The sequence below is a fragment of the Saccopteryx leptura genome, chromosome 2 (genome assembly GCF_036850995.1).
Source record: "Saccopteryx leptura isolate mSacLep1 chromosome 2, mSacLep1_pri_phased_curated, whole genome shotgun sequence".
Taxonomy (NCBI): Eukaryota; Metazoa; Chordata; class Mammalia; order Chiroptera; family Emballonuridae; genus Saccopteryx; species Saccopteryx leptura.
This window is the reverse complement of record NC_089504.1, coordinates 146,978,960-147,002,475: the sequence shown is the minus strand read 5'-3', so window position 1 is coordinate 147,002,475 and position 23,516 is coordinate 146,978,960. Positions and strand designations below refer to the sequence as shown.

The window sequence follows — 23,516 nt, the reverse complement described above, 5'->3', positions numbered from 1 at the left end:
GGCACCTGTGTTCATTTAAGTGATTACACATTCAACAGAATCTGAATGTGTGATGTGCAATCATTTGAATTGCTCATTATGCATTAAAATAAACTGACACAAACACAACAGGTTCTCAGCTGCTTTTGAGAAACTAAGTAAATTTAATGAAAGAATGAAATGAAAGTGATGTTAGCCTGAAGATTTGACATACAATAGGGTCAGAGAATTTAGAATTTTGTCTGTGACCGTGATCAAATGACTTTCAGTGCCGGTGTGTAGGTAGAAAAGCAGCAAAAGGAAGCAGAGCGTCTCCTCTTTGCCCTGGACACCACACTTGGGCTTCCTTCTCACTGGGCTTTGTGCATTAGTGCAGAGGACCCTGCAGCACAGAGGGAAACAGTAGAAAGGAGTGTGTGTGTGGGGGGGAGGCAAGTGGAAGGAATGTAGTCTTCAGGGGCAGTACAGGTGTTTCCCCCAGCTCTGCCATCATGCTTCCTGTCTCTTCTTCTATTTTATGGCTAACGATTTCTGCAGTACATGTGAATGGGGATTCTGACCCCATCAATCCACCAAAATTGTTTTCAGGTTTATCATCATGCCAAATCCAAACGTGCCTTTATTGGCCTGTGAGCATTTGAAATGGAGGATCCTTCCACACCCCGTCTCCTACCTGAAACGTCTTCTCTCACCTATCCAATATCACACTGTTCTAGTTCTCTTCCTTTCTCATGACAATATCTTCTGAGTCTTCTCGTCTTTCTCCTTCCCTGTTCAACCTTTAAATTATTGACAAATGCCAGAGCCTGGTTTGGGATGATAGCTTTTCTCTCTCTCTCTAGGTGATCATATCCAGTCTTACACATGCATCCAGATGAATCCAAACTTACATATCTAGGTCCAAAGGCATCCCTGAACTCCACATTTATAGACCCAGTGCTTACCTGATTGTCTGACTGGGAAGTCTTATTAAGATCGGAAACTTCATGGTGAAAACAGATCTTTTAGTTTTATACAGCCCTCTTCTAAACAATATCATCACCACCTACCTAGTTGCTCAGGCAAAAAAACGTTATTGTCAACTGCCATCTTTCCTTCTCTTTATTCTACATCCAACCCAAAATGTTTCTCAAATTTATCAGGTGCCAATTGACGTTATCCTTCATCCTGATGACTATGATAGCTGTCTAACAGGTTCTTTCATAGTGGTAGCCTGAATGTTTTCCCCCAGTTTTCTCTGTCTTTACTGATATTTCCTTATCAATACACCATCATATTTTCCATGGCTTCTATATTTTCATCTTAACTGGTGTCCTAAGTCTTCAACCAAAGGGGTTCTATGAAAATACAAATCTGCCCTGGCTGGTTGGCTCAGTGGTAGAGCGTTGGCCTGGTGTGCAGGAGCCCCGGGTTCAATTCCTGGCCAGGGCACACAGGAGAAGCACCCATCTGCTTCTCCACCCCTCCCCCTCTCCTTCCTCTTTGTCTCTCTCTTCCCCTCCAGCAGCCAAGGCTCCATTGGAACAAAGTTGGCCTGGGCGCTGAGGATGGCTCTGTGGCCTCTGCTTCAGGTGCTAGAATGGCTCTGTTTGCAACAGAGCAATGCCCCAGATGGGCAGAGCATCGCCCCCTGGTGGCGTGCTGGGTGGATCCCGGTCGGGCACATGCGGGAGTCTGTCTGACTGCCTCCCCGTTTCCAACTTCAGAAAAATACAAAAAAAAAGAAAAGAAAAAACAAATCTGATTTGACATGTAATATATAATTATAGTAGCTTCCTATTACAGTTAGAATAGATTTGAGCTTATCATGACCCACAAATCCTCAAAAGACCTATTTCTGAATTCGATGACCATACTTTCTATAACTCTGAATTTTACAGAATGTTATTTTTAAAAACTGAAATCAGATTTTGTCATTCCTCTAATTAAAAACTTTCAAAATCTAGTAATTCTTACCACATTGTACAGTGTTGTGTCTGTTAAGAGATTTTTTGGCACCAAGGAATGGAAAAACTAACTAATAGTGCCTTAGACAAAAAGAGATTATTTTTTTTTCATAGAACAAGAAATCCTGAGTAGCAGTTGGTGGTATTAGTGCCATTATTTTTAGTGATTCCATGAAGTACTCAAATTCTTTCCTTTTTCTCTGCCATCTTTAGTATAATGGAGTGTGACCTTATGCCTGTTGCCTCATGGTCCTGAAATGGCTCTCACAGCTGCAGACAGTACATCTAAATCAGGGATCGGGAACCTTTTGGCTGAGAGAGCCATGAATGCCACATATTTTAAAATGTAATTCCGTGGGAGCCATATAATGACCCATGTACATTACGCATTATCCAATAAAAATTTGGTGTTATTCCGGAGGACAACTGTGATTGGCTCCAGCCACCTGCAACCATGAACATGAACGGTAGGAAATGAATGGATTGTAATACATGGGAATGTTTTATATTTTTAACGTTATTATTTTTTTATTAAAGATTTGTCTGCAAGCCAGATGCAGCCATCAAAAGAGCCACATCTGGCTTGTGAGCCATAGGTTCCAGACCCCTGATCTAAATCATCCATTTGCCAGGTAAGAACAAGGTAGAAGAGGTAAAAGCTGTAAAAGAAAACTTATTTCAGCTCCAAGGCCTTTGCATTATCATTTCTTTTAGGAATGAGTTTTCCTCAGATTTTCATATGGTTTGCTTCTTATCACCATTCAGGTCACAGTGCAAATACCATCTCAGAGAGATGAGTTACTAAGCCAAAGTAGCACCTTCTAGTTATTCACTATTGCTGTGTGTTTGGTTTTCTTCTTAAAGAAATGTGTATCCTTTTTCTAGGGATGCTGCCACGAAGTATCACAGACTAGGTGGCTTCATGTCTTAGTTCAGGCTGCTATAACAATAATACTATAGACTGGGTGGCTTAAACAACAAATCTATTTCTTATTGTTCTGGAGCTGAGATGTCCAAGATCTAGGTGCCCACTGATTCAATCCCTGGTGAGAACCCTCTTCCTGATTTGCAGATGGTCACTTCTTGCAGTGAGAGCAAGCAATTTCTCTTGTGTGTGTCTTTTTGTAAGGGCTCTCATCAATCACATAATGGATGCTCTACTCTCATGACCCAATTACCTCCCGAAAGCCCCATCTCCAAATACCATCACACTGGTGACTAGGGTTTCAGCATATGAATTGGGAGATGGGGGAATATTCACTCCATTGCACTTAAACAATAGAAATTCACTGTCTCAGATTTCCTGAGTCTGAAATCAAGGTGTCAGCAGGGTTGGTACCTTCTGAGGGCTGCGAAGGAAGGAGCTGTTCCAGGCTTCTCTCCTTGGCTTGTAGATGGTCATCTTCTCCCTCATCTTTGCTTTGTAAGTCTCTGTGTCTAAATTTCCCCCCAATGACCTCATTTTGGCATGATTGCCTCTGTAAAGACCTTATCTCCAAATAAGGTCATGTTCTCAGGTACACGGGGTTACTATTTTAACATATGAATTTGGGAAAAGGGCACAATCAACTCATAAGGAACTCAATAAATACAGTATTTGCTAAATGAATGGATGGATTTAAATCACAGCCACCATTACTGAATGTTTACAATGTGCCAAGGGCTACATGAAGCACTTTATCCTGTCTCCTTTTAATCTCATAATAATCTCATAATAATGAAGAAGGTACTTCACAAGGATATCACACTTTGAGTTACTTGTATTTTCTCTTGATTACAGGTCTTAAGGACTCAGCTTAATTTTTTTCTCTTCTCATGACCCACCCTGCCCCGATCTAGTCCTTGGAGTCTTTCCTTTTTTATATCTAGACTCAGAGCAAGATGGAGTTCCCCATCTGCCCCACCCTTTACTTCCCAGGAGCAGGGCCCTTATGGACCTGTTGTATCCATGTCATTTTAAGTAGTTTACTTCTTAGGCAACCTGGTGAGCAGGTGATGGCAGAAATAAACATGGGAGTTGTATGTGTGATAAAGCTTTTACAATAGTGAACCCTACTCTAAGACTCATGTATTTATGTTTTTTTAATTATTAGTTTATAATCATTTTTAAAATTTTTAAACTGCAGTTGATACACATTATCATGTTAGTTTCAGGTGTACACCCCAGTACATAATGGGGATTAAGAAGTACAAATTGGTTGTTACAGAATAGTCATGGGGATGTAAAGTACAGCATAGGGAATACAGTCAATAATACTGTAGTAGCCATGTCTATGTCAGATGGCTACTAGGTTTATTGGGGTGATCACTTAGTAAGTCATGTTCTTTTATTAAGGAGAGAAAAAAAATTTTTTCCTATTACAGCAGTAACACATGGGTGTATAATTTTTTTTTTAATTTAGACAATCAATTTTAACGGGATGACATTGATCAATTAGAGTACATAGATTCAGAGAAAACATCTCCAGAACATTTTGACATTTGATTATGTTGTATACCTATCACTCAAAGTCAAATTGTCTTCCGTCACCTTCTATTTGGTTTACTTTGTGCCCCACCCCTCCCCCCATCTCCTCTCTCTCCTCCCTTCCCCTCCCCCTGGTAACCACCACACTCTTGTCCATGTCCATGAGTCTCAATTTTGTGTCCCTCCTATGTATGGAATCATACATAGTTTTTTTCTGATTTCTTAGTTCTTTCTGGTTTACTTATTTCACTCAGTATGATGTTATCAAGGTCCATCTATGTTGTTGTAAATGATCCTATGTCATCATTTCTATGGCTTAGTAGTAGTCTATAGTGTATATGTACCACATCTTCTTTATCCAATCATCTATTGAAGGGATTTTTGGTTGTTTCCATGTCTTGGCCACTGTGAACTATGCTGCAGTGAACATGGGGCTGCATGTGTCTTTATGTATCAATGTTTTTGAGTTTTGGGGGTATATACCCAGTAGAGGGATTGCTGGGTCATATGGTAGTTCTGTTCTTAATTTTTTAAAGAACCACTGTACTTTCTTCCATAATTGTACTACTTTACACTCCCACCAACAGTGGATGAGGGTTCCTTTTTCTCCACAGCATCTCCAACACTTGCTATTACCTGTCTTGTTGATAGTAGCTAATCTAACAGGTATGAGGTGATATCTCATTGTAGTTTTGATTTACATTTCTCTAATAGCTAGTGAAGATGAGCATCTTTTCATATATCTGATGGCCATTTGTATTTCTTCCTGCAAGAAGTGTCTGTTCATGTCCTCTTCCCATTTTTTATTGGATTGTTTGCTTGCTTGTTGTTGAGTTTTGTGAATTCTTTGTATATTTTGGATATTAGGCCCTTATCTGTGCTGTTGTTTGAAAATATCATCTCCCATTTATTTGGCTGTTTGTTTGTTTGTTTGTTTGTTTTTGTCCATTTCTTTTGCTGTGCAGTAGCTTTTTAGTCTGATGTAGTCCCATTCATTTATCTTTGCCTTCACTTCCCTTGCCTTTGGAGTCAAATTCATAAAGTGCTCTTTATAACCAAGGTCCATGAGCTTAGTACCTATGTTTTCTTCTATGTAATTTATTGTTTCAGGTCTTATATTTAGGTCTTTGATCCATTTGAATTAATTTTGGTACAAGGGGACAAACTGTAGTCGAGTTTCATTCTTTTGCAAGTGGCTCTCCAGTTTTCCCAACACCATTTGTTGAAGAGGCTTTCTTTTCTCCATTGTGTGTTGTTGGCCCCTTTATCAAAAATTATTTGGCCATATACATGTGGTTTTATTTCTGGGCTCTCTATTCTGTTCCATTGGTCCGAGTGTCTACTTTTCTGCCAATACCATGCTGTTTTGATTATCGTTGCGCTATAATATAATTTGAAGTCAGGTATTGTAATGCCCCCAGCTTTGTTCTTTTTCCTAAGAATTACTTTGGCTATTCGGGTTTTTTTATAGTTTCATATAAACCTGATGATTTTTTGTTCCATTTCTTTAAAAAATGACATTGGAATTTTAATGGAAATTGCATTAAATTTGTATATCGTTTTTAGTAATATGGTCATTTTTACTATATTTATTCTTCCTATCCAAGAACAAGGAATATCTTTCCACTTCATTGTATCTTTTTTTTATTTCCCTTAACAATGCTTTGTAGTTTTCATTATATAGATCCTTTACATTCTTTGTTATGTTTATTCCTAGGTATTTTTTTGTTGTTGTTGCAACTGTAAAAAAGATTATTTTTTTGAGTTTGTTTTCTGATGTTTCATTGTTGTCATATAGGAACACAATAGACTTCTGTATACTAATTTTGTATCTTGTGACCTTACTGTATTGGTTTATTGTTTCTAATAGTCTTTTTGTGGAGTCTTTGGGGGTTTTGATGTACAAGATTGTATCATCTGCAAAAAGTGAAACCTTTACTTCTTCTTTCCCAATATGAATGACTTTTGTTTCTTTCTCTTGTCTGATTGCTCTGGCTAGATCTTCTGGCTAGTACTACATTGAGTAAGAGTGGAGAGAGTGGACAACCTTGTCTTGTTGATTTTAGGGAAAAGTCTTTAGTTTTATGCCATTTAATATGATGTTAGCTGATGGTTTGTCATAAATGGCCTTTATTATGTTGAGATATTTTCCTTCTATACCCATTTTGTTGAGTGTTTTAAACATAAAATGATGTTGTATTTTCTGCATTTATTGATAGGATAATTTGATTTTTGTTTTTTGTTTTGTTGATATGGTGTATTACGTTAACTGTTTTACATATGTTGAACCAATCTTGTGATTCCAGGATGAATTCCACTTTATCATGATGAATTATATTTTTAATGTGTTGTTGTATTCAATTTGCTAGTATTTTGTTTAGTATTTTAGCATCTGTATTCATTAGAGATATTGGTCTATAGTTTTCTTTTTCTGTGTTGTCCTTGCCAGGTTTTGGTATGAGGGTTATGTTGGCCTCATAAAACGTGTTTGGAAGTATTGCTTCTTCAATTTTTTGGAAGACTTTGAGTAGAATAGGAACCAAGTCTTCTTTGAATATTTGATAGAATTCACTAGTATAGCCTTTTGGCCCTGGACTTTTATTTTTTGGGAGGTTTTTGATAGTTGTGTTGATTTGCTCCCTGTTTATGGATCTGTTTAGGCTATCTACTTCTTCATGACTCAGTCTGGGAAGATTGTATTGTTCTAGGAATTTATTCATTTCTTCTAGATTGTTAAATTTGGTGGTGTATAGTTTTTCATAGTATTCTACGGTAATTCTTTGTATATCTATGCTATCTGTGGTGATTTCTCCTCTTTCATTTTGGATTTTGTTTATATGAGTCCTTTCTCTTTTTTCCTTAGTGAGTCTTGCCAAGGGTTTGTCAATTTTGATCTTTTCAAAGAACCAGCTCCTTGTTTTATTGATTTTTTTTCTATAATTTTCTGTTCTCTATTTCATTTATTTCTGCTCTGATTTTTATTATCAATATTTCTTTTCTTCTGCTGGTTTTGGTTGCCTTTGTTCTTCTTTTACTAGTTCCTTAAGATGTGATGTTAAGTTGTATCCTTGGGCTCTCGCTTGTTCATATAGGCATGTAGTGATATGAACTTCACTCTTAATCCTGCTTTTGCTACATCCCAGAGATTCTGATATGTCGTATTGTCATTTTTGTTTGTCTGTATGTATCTTTTGATATCTGCTTTTACTTCTTCTTTCACCCACTCATTTTTTAGAAGTATGCTGTTTAATTTCCACTGTTTTGTGGGTTTGTATACTTCTTTTTTTGCAGTTAAATTTTAGTTTCAAAGCTTTATGGTAAGAGAATATGCTTGGTATAATTTCAATCTTTCTGAATTTGTTGATGTTAGTTTGTGGCCCAACATATGGTCAATTTTTGAGAATGTTCCATGTACACTGGAGAAAAATGTATACTCTGGCGTTTTGGGATGAAATGTCCTGTAGATGTTTATCATATCCAATTGTTCTAGTGTTTCATTTAAGGCCCATATTTCTTTATTGATTTTCTGTTTGGATGAACAACCTAGAGCTGTCAGCAGTGTACTGAGGTCTCCATGTATGATTGTATTTTTGTCGGTTTTTATTTTTAGATCATTTAGTAGATGTTTTATATACTTTGGTGCTCCTTTGTTTGGTGCATTTATATTAAGAAGTGTTATGTCTTCTTGATTCAATGTCCTCTTTATCATTATGAAATGACCATCTTTGTCTCTGATTACTTTTGCTGTCTTGTAGTCAGCATTGTTAGATATGAGTATGGCTACACCTGCTTTTCTTTGGATGTTATTTGCTTGGAGAATCGTTTTCTAACCTTCCACTTTGTATTTGTTTTTATCCTTGTAGCTTAGATGTGTTTCTTGAAGACAGCATACAGTTGAATTTTCTTTTTTGATCCATTCTGCTACTCTGTGTCTTTTTATTGGTGAATTCTATTCATTTACATTTAGTGTAATTATTGACATTTGAGAGTTTCCTGTTGCCATTTATATATTACTTTCTGATAGCTCTGTATCTTGTTTGGTTCTTCTCTTTTGTTTTTCTGTCATTTGTTTTTGTTTGGTTGTATTCCTTACTTCTTTCCTCTGTCTCTTCTTTTTTTAAGCCATGTGTTTCTGTAGTGGTTTTTTCAAGGGTGGTTACCATTGAGTAATAAAAAGGATATATATATATCCTATTCATTGTAGTACATTATCTCATGAGTGCTTCTGCACTCCATCCTCCTTTGCTACTGTTAATCTTTGTCCTCCTCCCTCCCCTTTTTTGTTGTCACAGATTAATCTTGAGTTTATTGTATTCTTGGTGGAGCTTTTACTTGTAATTTTGTTTTGTTTTGTTCTTTGTATCTGGTCAGATAGCCCCCATTCATATTTCCTGAAGTGGCAGTTTTCTGGTGGTAAATTCCCTCATCTTTTCTATATCTGTGAATATTTTTATTTCCCCTTTGTATTTGAAGGATAGCTTTGATGGATATGGTATTCTTGGCTGGAAGTTCCACTCTTTCAGTACTTTAAATATTGGGGTCCACTCTCTTCTAGCTTGTAGAGTTTCTGCTGAGAAATCTGATGATAACCTAATGGGCCTTCCTTTATATGTTGTATTCTTCTTTTCCCTGGCTGCCTTGAGGATTTTGTTGTTGTTGTTATTGGTTTGTGATAATTTCATTACAATGTGTCTTGGAGTAGGTCTGTTTGGGTTAAGGTAATTTGTTGTTCTGTTTGCTTCTTGGATTCGAGGCTCTAATTCTTTCCATGGGTTTGGGAAGTTCTTGTCTATTATTTGTTGTTTTTTTTTTAAATTTTTTTTGTATTTTTCCGAAGCTGGAAACGGGGAGGCAGTCAGACAGACTCCCGCATGTGCCCGACCAGGATCCACCCAGCATGCCCACCAGGGGGCGGTGCTCTGCCCATCTGGGGTGTTGCTCTGCTGCAACCAGAGCCATTCTAGCACCTGAGGCAGAGGCCATGGAGCCATCCTCAGTGCCCGGGCCAACTTTGCTCCAATGGAGCCTCGGCTGCAGGAGGGGAAGAGAGAGACAGAGAAGAAGGAGAGGGGGAAGGGTGGAGAAGCAGATGGGCACTTCTCCTGTGTGCCCTGGCCAGGAATCAAACCCAGGACTCCTGCACACCAGGCCGATGCTCTACCACTAAGCCAACCGACCAGGGCCTATATTTGTTTAATATGTTCTCCATTCCATTCTCTCTCTCTTCTCCTTCTGATATACCCATTATTCTTATGTTGCTTTCTGATGGAGTCAGACAGTTCCTGTAGGACTTTCTCATTTTTTTAAAATTCATGAGTCTCTCTCCTCTTCTCTCTGTCGTCTCTCTAGTTGCCTGTCTTCTATGTCACTAATTCTCTCCTCTATTTAGCCTGTTCTATTAGCTAAGCTTGTTACCTCATTTTTTCAGTTCATGTATTGAGATTTTCATCTTTGTTTCATCTCTTTATAGTTTCAATTTCCTTGGTGATGTATTTTTTTTGTTCATTGAATTGTTTTTTGAGCTCTCTAAATTGCCTTTCCATGCTTTCTTGTATTTCCCAGAGAAATTTTAGGACTTCAATTTTTAATTCTCTGTCATTTAACTCCAAGGTTTTCAAGCAACTGAAATTTTTTTCTAGAGATTTTTCATCATCTCTCTGAGCTACATCTCTGTCTTTTGTATCCATGATATTTGACTTACTTTTCTTAATGGCATTTGAGATTGGTATTGTTAATAACACTAATAAGAGATGATTTAAAAATAAAATTAAAATGAAAAAAATACAGTGAAAAAAATGAAAATTCTGTTATGATAAGTGGAACAAAAACTATATAGAACAGGGAGCCAGAACTGGGAGAAAATGACAAAGAGATAAAAAATGAAGTAAAAAACACACAAAATGCCACAAAGAAAAATATGAATCCAGAATAAAATATTTTGTTGATAAATGACGATTGAATGAGAGAAAAAGATCAAGGGAGAAAAAAAGAAAAGAAAAAAAAGTTAAGGTTTTTGAAATGTAACCCTCATAAAAAAACAAGAATGAAAAATGTAACACCTATAGATATTGAAGTTCAAAAGGAAAAGGGAAGAATAAGAAAGAAGATAAAATGATCAAAGTGGAAAAAAAAACAAGAAAAATGAAAAAAGTTATAAAAACTGTAATTTTTTTCTGATTTTGAGAGGTAGCTTCTTTTTTTCTTTTTCTTTTTCTTTTTGGCCGGTGGTGCTGTACTACAGGTTTTACCCCCATGGCACTCTTGAGTAGAAATTTGCTGTTGTGTCACTGATGCAATGACGTAGACTGGGTCTCAGTCCTGTTGGTAGGCGGGGCTTGTTAGGGTTTACAGGCTCTGACAATGGGAAAGTCAGTTAGTTTTCCAGGTGCCTCTTCCCATGTCTCTCCCTCCCGAGCTAGCAGCCTGGGGACATAGCTGTGAAGTTTCCTCAGCCACTGCTTGCAGAGCAAGAGGCTCTAAGAGCTTCCAAGACCTTCCTCCAGCAACACTCAAAGCACAGTTCTGGATAAGGCTTTGTCAACCAGAGTCACCAAGAGAGAGCAGGCAGGGCAGGGAGCCGATTGCTGCCCAGGCACTTTTCTAAGGGCCCCAGGCATGTCTAGTACACCTCAGCACTCCATGGGTCTAATCTCCACAGGTTTTTCTCTCTTGTGTCCTGTTTGGAAGCCTATAGCCCCAGCCCCCATGACCTCCGCAGTGCACTCGGAGGTGTGGTTCGCAGGAATGCGCTTTGTGACTTGTATCTGCTCGCAGAGGCATCTTACCCCCCCACCCCCAACAGGTCCAGGCCTAGGGATCCTGGCCCTTATGCACTTCCCATGCTGTTGGTCAGGGAGCCAGGGCCACACAAAAATTCTGGCTACAGCCCACACAGAAGTCCACTGCTGACAGTCTCCAGCCTAGCCCCTCTACCTGTAAACATGCATGCCCATGCCAGAGGTGCCAGGTGGAGCCACTCACACACCACCCCTGATCGCAGACTGGGAGAGCCCAAAGCCCAAAGTCGCTCTGGCGCTGTCCTCTGTGGGCATCCTGCACCAGCAACGTCCATTGGAGCCCATCGCCCATGCTAGCCCCAGGCCCACGATCTCAGGCCGAGCCAGTGCACTCTCTCCTCTGCTTGATCATCCACCCTATCCCAGCTTCTTCCCTCTGCCCCAGACCCTCTGTTTCTCTCAGTTCCAGATGAAAGCGGCCCTTCCTCAGATCAGCGAGGAAAGCAGAATACTTTGTTCACCATCTTGTTTCCTTTAGAGTGGATTATATATTCAGCCACCTTTTCACCCAATCATACTTTTGTCTGTTGTGTGTATATTTCAGATGTTCCTGAGATTGTTTCTCTGTCTCTAGTTGTTGAATTTGTTGAAATTTCAGGGGGAGATATCGGGAGCACCCCTCACAGCGCCATTTCTCGGACGTCACTAGGTTTATAATTTTTGCAGTGTGGTAGACAAATATCCTTCAAAGCTACCCAATACAAAACCCCTAGAAATGCTAGATAAAGCATAACAAACATCCTTTAAACATATCGCTGAAATCTAAACATATAAGAGAAATCTCCAGGGGCCAAAAACCAAACGGGAGCTGGAAACCTTTGCGGCCATTCATCCTGCAGCACTGACTTCCCAGGGAACACTTGTTGATTCTAAAACCAAGAGGCTTTCCTTTTAACAGATGAAGAAGAGATAGAAGGTGAGGCTTTAGACTCACACAGGACTAGGATTTGGAATTTAGAAACCCCTCCGCAACCAGCATTGTGAATGAAGGAAGGACTAGAAAAGAAAGAGAATGTACTGCTGGCAAAGAGAAATGACAAGAACACTTATTTATATCATAGCCTTAGCTCCAGCATTTAAAAAAAAGTCTTCCTTCATGTAATCAAGGCCTTCCTATGTGAGGGACTGGGATTTGAACTTATACTACCTGACTGTCTAGAAAACTAGTTTGATGAATTAAAGTGGTGGTTGTCTAAAAGGAACCCCACCAGGTCCAGAGCAAAAAGGAGAGGGCCTGGCAAAAGCAGATGCTCAGACTTCAAGGTGGATTGTGTTTTCCTCAGGCTCTGCAAGACTGATAACCCAAATATGACTTCACAGTTCAAAAATTTAAAATATATAGGAAACGAACCATTATGTGTGACCATGTTAGCCCAAACAACAGAAAACAAAAGTAGATACCTATGATGTTCTGATACTGAATTATCAGATTCAGGATGTAAGTTAAGTAGATTTCATGTCTTTTTGCTAGTACCACACTGATTAAAGTACATTTATTGTTAAGTTTTGAAGTTAAGAAATGTGAAACTTCTAAGTTGTTTTTCAAGATTGTTTTAGTTATTTGAGGTTTCTTGAGATTCATATGAATTTAGGATAAATTTCCTAAATTTGCAAAAAATATGAATGGGATTATGTTAGAGATTGTATTAAATCTGTAGATTGCTTTGGTAATGTTGATATTTTAACAATAATATCATGAGCACATGTGTTGTTATCATCTTTTTCAACAATGCCTTTTGATTTTCAGTGTATAAGATTTTTACCTCCTTAGTTAAGTTTTTTTGTAGGTATTTTATTCATTTTGATGCTTTTGGAAGTGAAATTGTTTTCTTCATTTCCTTTTCAGATTATTCATTATTAATGCATAGAGAGGCAACTGATATTTGTGCATTGATTTTATATCCTGTGACTTCACTAAATTCAGTTATCCATTCTAAGATTTTTTTTGGTGTGGAATATTTAGTATTTTCTACATATAAAAAATATTGTTTGTGAACAGATATAATTTCACTTCTTCATTTCCAATTTAGATGCCTTTTATTTATTCTTTTCTTGCCTAATTATTCTGGGTAGGACTTCCAGTGCTATGTTGAATGGAAGTGATGCAGGTAGGCACCCTTGTCTTGTTCCTGAGTGTTTATATCATAAAAAGTTGTTAAATTATGCCAAATACCTATCTGCATCAATTGAGATGATCATGGATCCTCCCACCTTCATTCTGTTAATGTGGTATGTTATATTGATTAATATTTGTTGACCCATCCCTGCATTCCAGGAATAAGTCCCACTTTGGTCATGGTGTATAATCTTTTAAATGTGCTTTTAAATTCTGTCTGCTAGTATTTTCCTGAAGATTTTAGCTATAATATTTGTCAAGAATATTAATCTGCAGTTTTCTTCTCTTGTAGTGTATTTGCCAGGATTTGGTAGCAGTGTAATTAATTGTATGAGCTGACCTCATACAATGAGTTTGGAAATATTCCCTCCTCTTTAATTTTTTGGAAGCATTCGAGGAGGATTGATATTAATTCTTCTTCTGTGTGTTTCTAGGAATTTGTTATATAGTTTGTTTATAGTCTTCTTATGTTTCTTTTTATACCTATATAAAATCTGTTCTAATGTCTCCTTTCTCATTTCTAATGTTAATTGAGTTGTTTTTAGTTACTTTAGCTAAAGTTTTGTCAACTTTGTTAATGTTTTTTAATAACTTTTTGTTTCATTGACTTTCCTCTATTAGTTTTTTTCCTCAAATTTGCTTATCACTGTTCTAATCTTTATTTTATATCTCTGCTAGCTTTGGGTTTACTTCCTCTCTTTGAAGTTTCTTAAGGTGTTAACTTAGGTTGTTGGTTTTAGATTGCTCTTAAATATAAATGTTTACTGCTATGAATTTTCCACTCAGCACTGCTTCTACTGAATCTAAGTTTGGGCATGTTGTTTTCATTTTTATTTGTCTCATATCTTCTAATTTTCCTAGTGATTTCATCATTGACCCAAAGGTCAAAAATATGTTGTTTCATTTCAATATGTTTTAGGATTTTTCAGTTTTCCTTCTATTAATTTCAAATTTCATTTCTTTGTTATCAGAACAGATACTTTATGTAATTCCAGTCTTAAATTCATTAAGACTAATGAATTTCTGGCCTAATCTAAGGTCTATCCTGAAGACTATTCCAGATGCACTTGAAGAAAATGTGTATTCTGCTATTTATGCCTATTTTTATGCCAGTACAGTTTTGATTACTGTAGACTTGTAGTACACTTTGATATCAGGTAGCATGATACCACCAATTTTGTTCTTCTTGAGATAGCTGGGGCTGTTAGAGGTCTTTTGTGATCTATACAAAATTTTGGATTATTTGTTCTAGTTCTATGAAAAATACCATAGGTATTTTGATAAGTATTGTGTTGAATCTATAGATTGCCTTGGATAGTATGGTCATTTTAATGATGTTAATTCTTTGTATCCAAGAGCCATAGGTATATGCTTCCATTTACTTGTATCTTCTTCAGTTTTTTCAATATCTTGTAATTTTCCAAGCCTAGAATATTATCTACTTGGTTAAATTTATTACTAGGTATTATTTTATGTAATTGTAAATGGGGTTGCTTTTTTAGTTTCTTTTTCTGATAACTCTTTACTGGTATACAAAAATGCAACCAATTTTTCAAATATTATTTTATATTCTACAATACTTTACTGAACTTCTCAGTTTTATGTAGTTTTTGGTGGAGTCTTTAGGGTTCTTTTATATGGTATCATATCATCTGGAAATAATGACAGTTTTACTTCTTTCTTTCCAACTTGGAAGCCTTTTATTCCTTCTTGTCTGATTGCTGTGGCTAGGACTTCCAACACTATGTTTAATAAGAGTGGTGAATGTGGACATTCCTGTTGTGTTCCTCATCTTAAGGAAAAAGCTTTTAATTTTTCCTCATTGAGTATGTTAGCTGTGGGTTTGTCATATATTTCCTTTGTTATGTTGTAATGTGTTTTCTCTATTCACACTTTGCTGACAGTTTTTATCATAAGTGAATGCTGGATTTTGTCAGGTGTGGGTTTTTTTGTTTAATTTTTGGGGTGTTTTTTGCATTTATTAATGTGACCATATAATTTTATCCTTCATTTTGTTTATGGTGTGATTGTGTTAATTGATTTGCGTATATTGAACCAAACTTGCATTCCAGGAATAAGTCCCACTTAATCATGCTGTATGATCTTTTAAAAGTATTGCTGCATTCAGTTTGCTAATATTTTGTTGAGGATTCTATATTCATCTATATTCATCAGGGATATTGGCCTATACTTTTCTTTCTGTAATGTCATTATCTGGTTTTGGAATCAAGATAATGCCGGCTTCATAAAATAAAATAAACTTGAATATCTTCTCAAAATTTTTTGGACTGGCTTGAGAAGAATAGTGTTAATTATTCTTAGAATGTTTGGTGAAATTCACCTATAAAGCCATCTGGCCCAGGACTTTAATTTGTTGGGAGTATTTTTTTGTATTTTTCTGATGTTGGAAACAGGGAGGCAGTCAGACAGACTCCCGCATGCGCCTGACCAGGATCCACCTGGCACGCTCACCAGGGGGTGATGCTCTGCCCATCTGGGACATCGCTCTGTTGCAACCAGAGCCATTCTAGTGCCTGAGGCAGAGGCCACAGAGCCATCCTCTCAGCGCCTGGGCCAACTTTGCTCCAATGGAGCCTTGGCTGCGGGAGGGGAAGAGAGAGACAGACAGGAAGGAGAGGGGGAGGGGTGGAGAAGCAGATGGGTGGTTCTCCTGTGTGCTCTGGCTGGGAATCAAACCCAGGACTCCTGCACACCAGGCTGACGCTCTATCACTGAACCAACCGGCCAGGGCCTGTTGGGAGTATTTTGATTACTGCTTTGATTTCTTTGGTTGTAATCAATCTGTTCAGTATTATTGTTTCTTATTGATTCAATCTCAAAAAATTGTATGTTTCTAGAAATTCATTTCTTTCAGGATGTTCAATTTGTTGGCATATAATTGTTCATAGTATTTTCTTATAATCCTTCTTAGTGTCAGTTATCACTTCTCTTTAATTTCTGATTTTATTTATTTTGGTCTTCTTTTTTTTTTTTTTCCATGATAAGTCTGGTTAAAGATTTATCAGTCTTGTTTATCTTTTGAAAGAATTAGCTTTGGTTTCATTGATATTTTGTATTGTTTTAGATTCTATTTCATTTAATTCTGCTTTGATCTTTATTATTTTCTTCTATTCACTTTGCTCTTTGTTGTTCTTTTCTAGTTCCTTTCCGTATAGGGTTAAATTGTTCATTTGAGATCTTTCTTGTTTCTTGAGGTAGACCTGTATTGCTATGAATTTTCCTCTAGGACTGCTTTCATTGTGTCCCACAGATTTGAGGTTGTGTTTTCATTTTTATATGTCTTAACATATCTTTTTATTTCTTTCTTGGTCTCATTGTTGGCTCATTCATTGTTTACTACCTTATTAGCTTCCATGTATTTGTGTGTTTTATTCTTGTAATTGATTTTTAGTTTTATACCACTGTGGTCAGAGAAGATGCTTGGTGTGATTTCAATCTTCTTAAATTTATTGAGACTTGTTTTATGGTCTGACATGCTCTCTGTACTGGAAAATGTTTGATGTGATCTTGAAAATAATGTTTAATATTTTAGGGTGAAATGCTCTAAAAATATTAATTAAGCCCATCTAATTGGATGTGTCATTTAAGGCTGTTGATTCCTTGTTGTTTTCTGTCTGAAAGATTTATACATTGATATCAATGGAGTGGTAAAATCCCCTACTATGATTGTATTTCTGTTGAACTCACCCTTTATGTCCATCAAGATTTGCTTTATATATTTAGGTGCACCTATGTTGGGTACATAAATATTCACAACATTATTTTCTCTTGTTAGGTTGATTATCATTATGTAATGCCCTTCTTTGTCTCTTAGTACGACCTTTTTTAAAAGTCTATGTTTTCTGATATAAGTATTGCTACTTAAGCTTTTGTTTCCCTTTGCATGAAATATCTTTTTCCATCCTTTACTTTTAGTCGGTGTGTATCTAAAGTGGGTCTCTTATAGACAGCATATACATGGGTCTTGTTTTATTATTCATTCAGCTACCCTATATGTTTTGATTGAAGCATTTAACTTATTTACATTTAAAGTGATTATTGATAGGTACATAGTTATTGCCATTTTATTATTCATATTATGTTTCTTTCTCAAAGAATTTTATTTATTTATTTATTTATTTTTGGTAATCCTGACTTGGTGGTGATGAACCTCTTGAGCTTTTTCTTGTCTTGAGCTCTTTATTTCTTTGTCAATTTTAAATGATGGCTAGCAAGTTGTACGTCTTTGCTTTCATGACTCTGAATATTCTGTGCCAATCTCTTCTGGCCTGTAAAGTTTCTTTTAGGCAATCAGCTGACAGTCTTATGGAAGCTCCCTTGTAGGTAACTGTATTTTTCTTGCTTGCTGTTTTCAAGCCAGGTAAGCCCACACTTAAGCTGATGACCTTGGGGTTTCGAATCTGGGTTCTCAGCATCCCAGCCCCATGCTCTATCCACTGTACCACTGCCTGGTCAGGCTTGATTGAGCAATAGCACTGTGCCATCTTGGAAGCTAACACTGTTTTTTAAATACTTTTATGTGAATTTGAGGGTCATCAACCTCTTTAGCCCCATTTGTCTCTAGCAGAATTAAATACCTGTGGGCTCCATGAGGACATACTGATTAGCCCAAAATCAGGGTGAAGCAATTATTAGGAAAAGAGAAGCAGAGATCACAGTAAGACATACATATGGTAATAAAGTAAAATGCCATCAATAATTGTCTACATCAGGGGTCGGGAACCTATGGCTCACAGACAAATCTTTAATAAAAAAATAACCTTAAAAATATAAAACATTACATTTCCTACCACTCATGTTTATGGTTGCGGGTGGCTGGAACCAACCACAGCTGTCCTCCGGGACAACACCAAATTTTTATTGGATAATGCATAACATACACAGGTTATTGTGAGGTCAGAAAGTAAACTTCCTTCCTTTTAATCAAGTAGTCAGCTAGCTAATTGCAGAAACCCTTTTGATGAAGAAGATGGCTAAAAGAAAAAAAAGATGAGGAGTATCGTACTTTCAGCAGGAATGGACAGAGGAATCCACCTTTGTGGAGAGAGCAGGTTCTGCAGTGTGTCTAATATAAAATGATAAAATTGCATTGATGAAATGGTCAAATATAAAAGCAGCGCTTCGACACACGCCATACTACATTTGCATTGAAATATCCAGCAGGGTGGCTCAGCGGTAGAGCGTCGGCCTAGCGTGCGGAGGACCCGGGTTTGATTCCCGGCCAGGGCACACAGGAGAAGCACCCATTTGCTTCTCCACCCCTCCGCCGCACTTTCCTCTCTGTCTCTCTCTTCCCCTCCGGCAGCCAAGGCTCCATTGGAGCAAAGATGGCCCGGGCGCTGGGGATGGCTCTGTGGCCTCTGCCTCAGGCGCTAGAGTGGCTCTGGTCGCAACATGGCAACGCCCAGGATGGGCAGATTATCGCCCCCTGGTGGGCAGAGCGTCGCCCCATGGTGGGCGTGCCGGGTGGATCCCGGTCGGGCGCATGCAGGAGTCTGTCTGACTGTCTCTCCCCGTTTCCAGCTTCAGAAAAATTAAAAAAAAAAAAAAAAAAAAAAACAAAGAAATATCCAGCAGGGGACAGCAGGAAGAAAGCATGTCAAGAGCTACTGTGCAGAGTGCAAGCTAGTCAGCAGCAACTCTGTGTTTGGACCCAACAAGGTGACTGGAATTTGGCTAGCTTTGCTGGTGCTTTAGCAATTTTGAGAAACAGAAATCCATTCACAGATGGGGAGTATGCTAAAACATTGATGCTTGATGTTGCCAATGAACTTTTTGATGACTTTTCAGATAAAGACAAGATAATCAAATGAATAAAAGACATGCCTTGTCAGCAAGAACTGTTCACGATAGTACCATCATGATGACAAATCAAATTGAGGCAACACAAGTGAAGGACATAAATGCAGCACCATTCTTTTCTCTTGCTTTGGATGAGTCAACACGTAAGCCATTTATCCCAGTTCAACGTGATTGCAAGGTATGCTGTTGGTGACACACTATGTGAGGAAAGTCTTGCTGTTTTGCCTTTAAAAGAGACAACAAGAGGGGAGGATTTATTCAAGTCTTTCACTGAGTTCACTAAAAAAATATTATCTACCAATGGATAAACTTATTTCGGTGTGTACTGATGGTGCTCCGTGCATGGTGGGGAAAAACAGAGGATTCATAATGCTTCTTAGTGAACATGAAAAGAGACCCATCCTAAGTTTTCACTGCATCCTACATCAGGAGGCGCTTTGTGTTCAGACATGTGGCAAGCAGCTTGGTGAGGTGATGTCGCTGGTCATTGGGGTGGTCAACTTTATTGTTGCCCAAGCTTTAAATGATCGCCAGTTTAAAACACTGCTGGATGAACTTGGGAATAATTATCCTGCTCTGCTTCTGCACAGTAATGTGCATTGGTTGTCAAGAGGGAAGGTGCTCAGCCATTTTGCGGCTTGTCTGAGTGAAATCTGGACTTTTCTTGAAATGAAAATTGTCGAGCATCCTGAGTTAGCTAACACTGAGTGGCTCCTGAAGTTCTACTATCTCGTGGACATGACTGAACATCTGAACCAGCTCAATGTAAAAATACAAGGCGTTGGAAATACATTCTTATCCCTTCAACAAGCAGTGTTTGCATTTGAAAACAAGCTGGAACTCTTCATCATCGACATTGAAACAAGTCATTTACTACACTTTGAAAAACTGGGAGAGTTTAAAGATGCATGCACAGCAAGTGACCCTGCTCAACATCTTGATCTCCAGCAGCTAGCAGGCTTCACATCTAATCTCCTGCAGTCATTCAAAGTGTGCTTTGGAGAATTTTGTGAGCATACTCGTCTTTTTTTTTTTTTATTTATTATTATTATTTTTTTTTTTTCATTTTTCTGAAGCTGGAAACAGGGAGAGACAGTCAGACAGACTCCCGCATGCGCCTGACCGGGATCTACCCGGCACGCCCACCATGGGCGATGCTCTGCCCACCAGGGGGCGATGCTCTGCCCATCCTGGGCATCGCCATGTTGCGACCAGAGCCACTCTAGTGCCTGGGGCAGAGGCCACAGAGCCATCCCCAGCGCCCGGGCCATCTTTGCTCCAATGGAGCCTTGGCTGCGGGAGGGGACCAGAGAGACAGAGAGGAAAGTGCGGCAGAGGGGTGGAGAAGCAAATGGGTGCTTCTCCTGTGTGCCCTGGCCGGGAATCGAACCCGGGTCCTCCGCACGCTAGGCCGACGCTCTACCACTGAGCCAACCGGCCAGGGCCCATACTCGTCTTTTTAAGTTCATCACCCATCCACACGAGTGTGTAGTGGACAGTGCTGACCTGAGTTATATCCCCGGTGTCTCCGTCAGAGATTTTGAGCTACAAGCTGCTGACCTGAAGGCCTCAGACATGTGGATGGATAAGTTCAAGTCACTGAATGATGATTTGGAAAGACTTGCATGACAGCAAGCAGAATTGGTGAGCAAACACAAGTGGGGAGAAATGAAAAAACTTCAACCTGTGGACCAGCTGATATTCAAAACTTGGAACGCGCTTCCCGTCACATACCACACAGTGCAGCATGTGAGTATTGCTGTACTGACAATGTTTGGCTCTGTATATGCATGTGAGCAGTCTTTTTCACATCTAAAGAACATTAAGACCAACCTACAATCACTTTTAATGAATGGAAGTCTCAATGCCTGCATGAAGTTTAACCTCACCACGTATCAACAAGACTACAAAACCATCAGCAAAACCATGCAGCACCAGAAGTCGCATTAATGGTAAGAAGTACTTTATTCACCATTAGTTAGCAACAGCATAACAATGTTATTAAAAAGAATTCAGAGACTTATTGTACTTTAAAAGTGTTGGTCTTACATAAAATGCACACATTTACTTGTATTTAATGTTAAACATATTGTATGGCTCTCATGGAATTACATTTTAAAATACGTGGTGTTCATGGCTCTCTCAGCCAAAAAGGTTCCCGACCCCTGGTCTACATCATCCTCTGTAACATGTGTCATAAGTTATGTGATCCTGTCGTACATTGATTATACTTTTCTATAAGCCATTAACACTTGTCCAGCACTGCACCATTATGTGACTACCTGCTTTTTCTTGTTTATGAAGGCACAATGGCTCTGTAAACATTGTGTTCAGGCATGGAGAGCTGCAACACTTGAAGGCTGGAAGCTCTATGATGACCCTGATATTAACGGAGGTATTTTAGTAGATTTTATTCTGAGAATTGGGGATATATTTAGCTCTAAATGCCAGTCTTTGTGAGGCATAGCTTTTACTTTAAGAAATCAACAAGAGGGCTCATTTTAAACTATTGTTTTATTTCTTTAACTGTCTTATAGGACTAGAATTAGGGCCTGTTGAAGGAAATCCATATTGATGCATTTAAAAAATAAGTTGTTGGAGAATGGCAGAAGATGTAACATATAATAAAATATTTACTGATACTGAGTTTTACTCTAATTAATTGAAGCCCTGCGGAAGGTGCTGTGGAATGTTCAGAGTGGTATAAGGCGGAAATTCCTCTTTCAGAGAACTTCCAATCAAATTGAGGATAGGAGTTGGCAGACTTAACTGCTAATCAGAATTATTCAGACACTAAGTAGTAAGAATTAAACATAAGGCAGAAATATGAAGGAGGTACCAATGAATTCTGAGAGTTAGCATTGGGCTAAAGCTGGTTCCCGAGAGAGAGAATTAAATTGAACTTTTTAAAAATTAGTGGGGTTTAGGCTGTTGGGCATGAAAATAAGGAATTCTAGGTAGGATATTTAGGTTATGATGTAACTTATGCATTCCAAAGATCACTGCAGCATGCAAAATTGTACAGAAACCTACAGGACTTTTGGGGGGAAAGGAGTTAAGAGCACAATGCTCAAAGACCATCAGCAATACATAAAAAGATAAAAGGTTAATAGAAACAACGCAGTTTCACACTGCACTGTGAAATGGATAGGAAATGCATAGATACTACAATAAATGTGGCCATTTACCTTGAAAGAGACTTGAAGTTTGCTGGTGGAATTGGGTGCCAGAGGGTTCCAGTTTAGGAGTTATTGTGAAGTGATAAGAGGAGGCTTTCTGAAATCTAACAGAAAAGTTTAAGACTTGATGTGTATCAGTTTAGCTTACCACATACCTGATGAACTGAGGTCGTTTGAGCTGTGTTATTTATATATATATATATAGGCCTGACCTGTGGTGGCGCAGTGGGTAAAAGCGTTGACCTGGAACACTGAGGTCGCCGGTTCGAAACCCCAGGCTTCCCTGGTTAAGGCACATATGGGAGTTGATGCCTTCTGCTCCTCCCTCCCTTCTCTCTCTGTCTCTCTCTCTCTAAAATGAATATATATATATATATTTTTTTTTTTTTTTTTCCTTCTGAAGTTAGAAACGGGGAGGCAGTCAGACAGACTCCTGCATGTGCCCGACTGGGATCCACCTGGCATGCCAACAAGGGGGCAATGCTCTGCCCATCTGGGGCATTGCTCTGTTGCAACCAGAGTCATTCTAGCACCTAAGGCAGAGGCCGCAGAGCCATCCTCAGAGCCCGGGCCAACTTTGTTCCAATGGAGCCCTGGCTGCGGGAGGGGAAGAGAGAGACAAGAGAGGAAGGAGAGGGGGAGGGGTGGAGAAGCAGATGGGCGCTTCTCCTGTGTGCCCTGGCCAGGAATCAAACCTGGGACTCCTGCACACCAGGCTGACACTCTACCACTGAGCCAACCAGCCAGGGCTATTTTTATATATTTTTAAGTGGCCGGTTCACTTAGTGTTTCTTGAGGATGAAACTGCATAAGCAGAAGGGAAATTTGCTTTATGTTCAGATTATTCCTCGATATATCAATTGCATTGGAACATGTCCACATTTTCAAAACAAGCATTGTAGCAGAACTGACTGTAAGGGCAAAGATGATTGAAAGAGATAAATTAAGAACAGGTGGTAGTCTTCAAGTGCTGCTTTAAGGAATAAGAGTTTTGGGTTTTTTTTTTTATCACAGATAGTGACGAACCATTGAAACCTTGATGGCACATGACAGCAGTGTTTTAAGATTTGGAGGCAGAAGAAAATAGGCTTAAAGTTGAATGGAGTAAAGGCCGAGAAACTGGTTAGAAGCCTGTCAGAATTATTCAGACACTAAGTAGTAAGGACCTGTCCCAGAATAACATTGAGAGAGGAAAGGAAGGGAGCAAGA

The 23,516-nt window shown here is 38.6% G+C and overlaps 1 pseudogene; it reads left to right on the top strand.

The window, feature by feature from the left end:
• LOC136391592 (nuclear pore complex protein Nup107-like) overlaps positions 1–23,516 on the top strand; it is a 57,680-nt pseudogene that overhangs the window by 11,850 nt on the left and 22,314 nt on the right.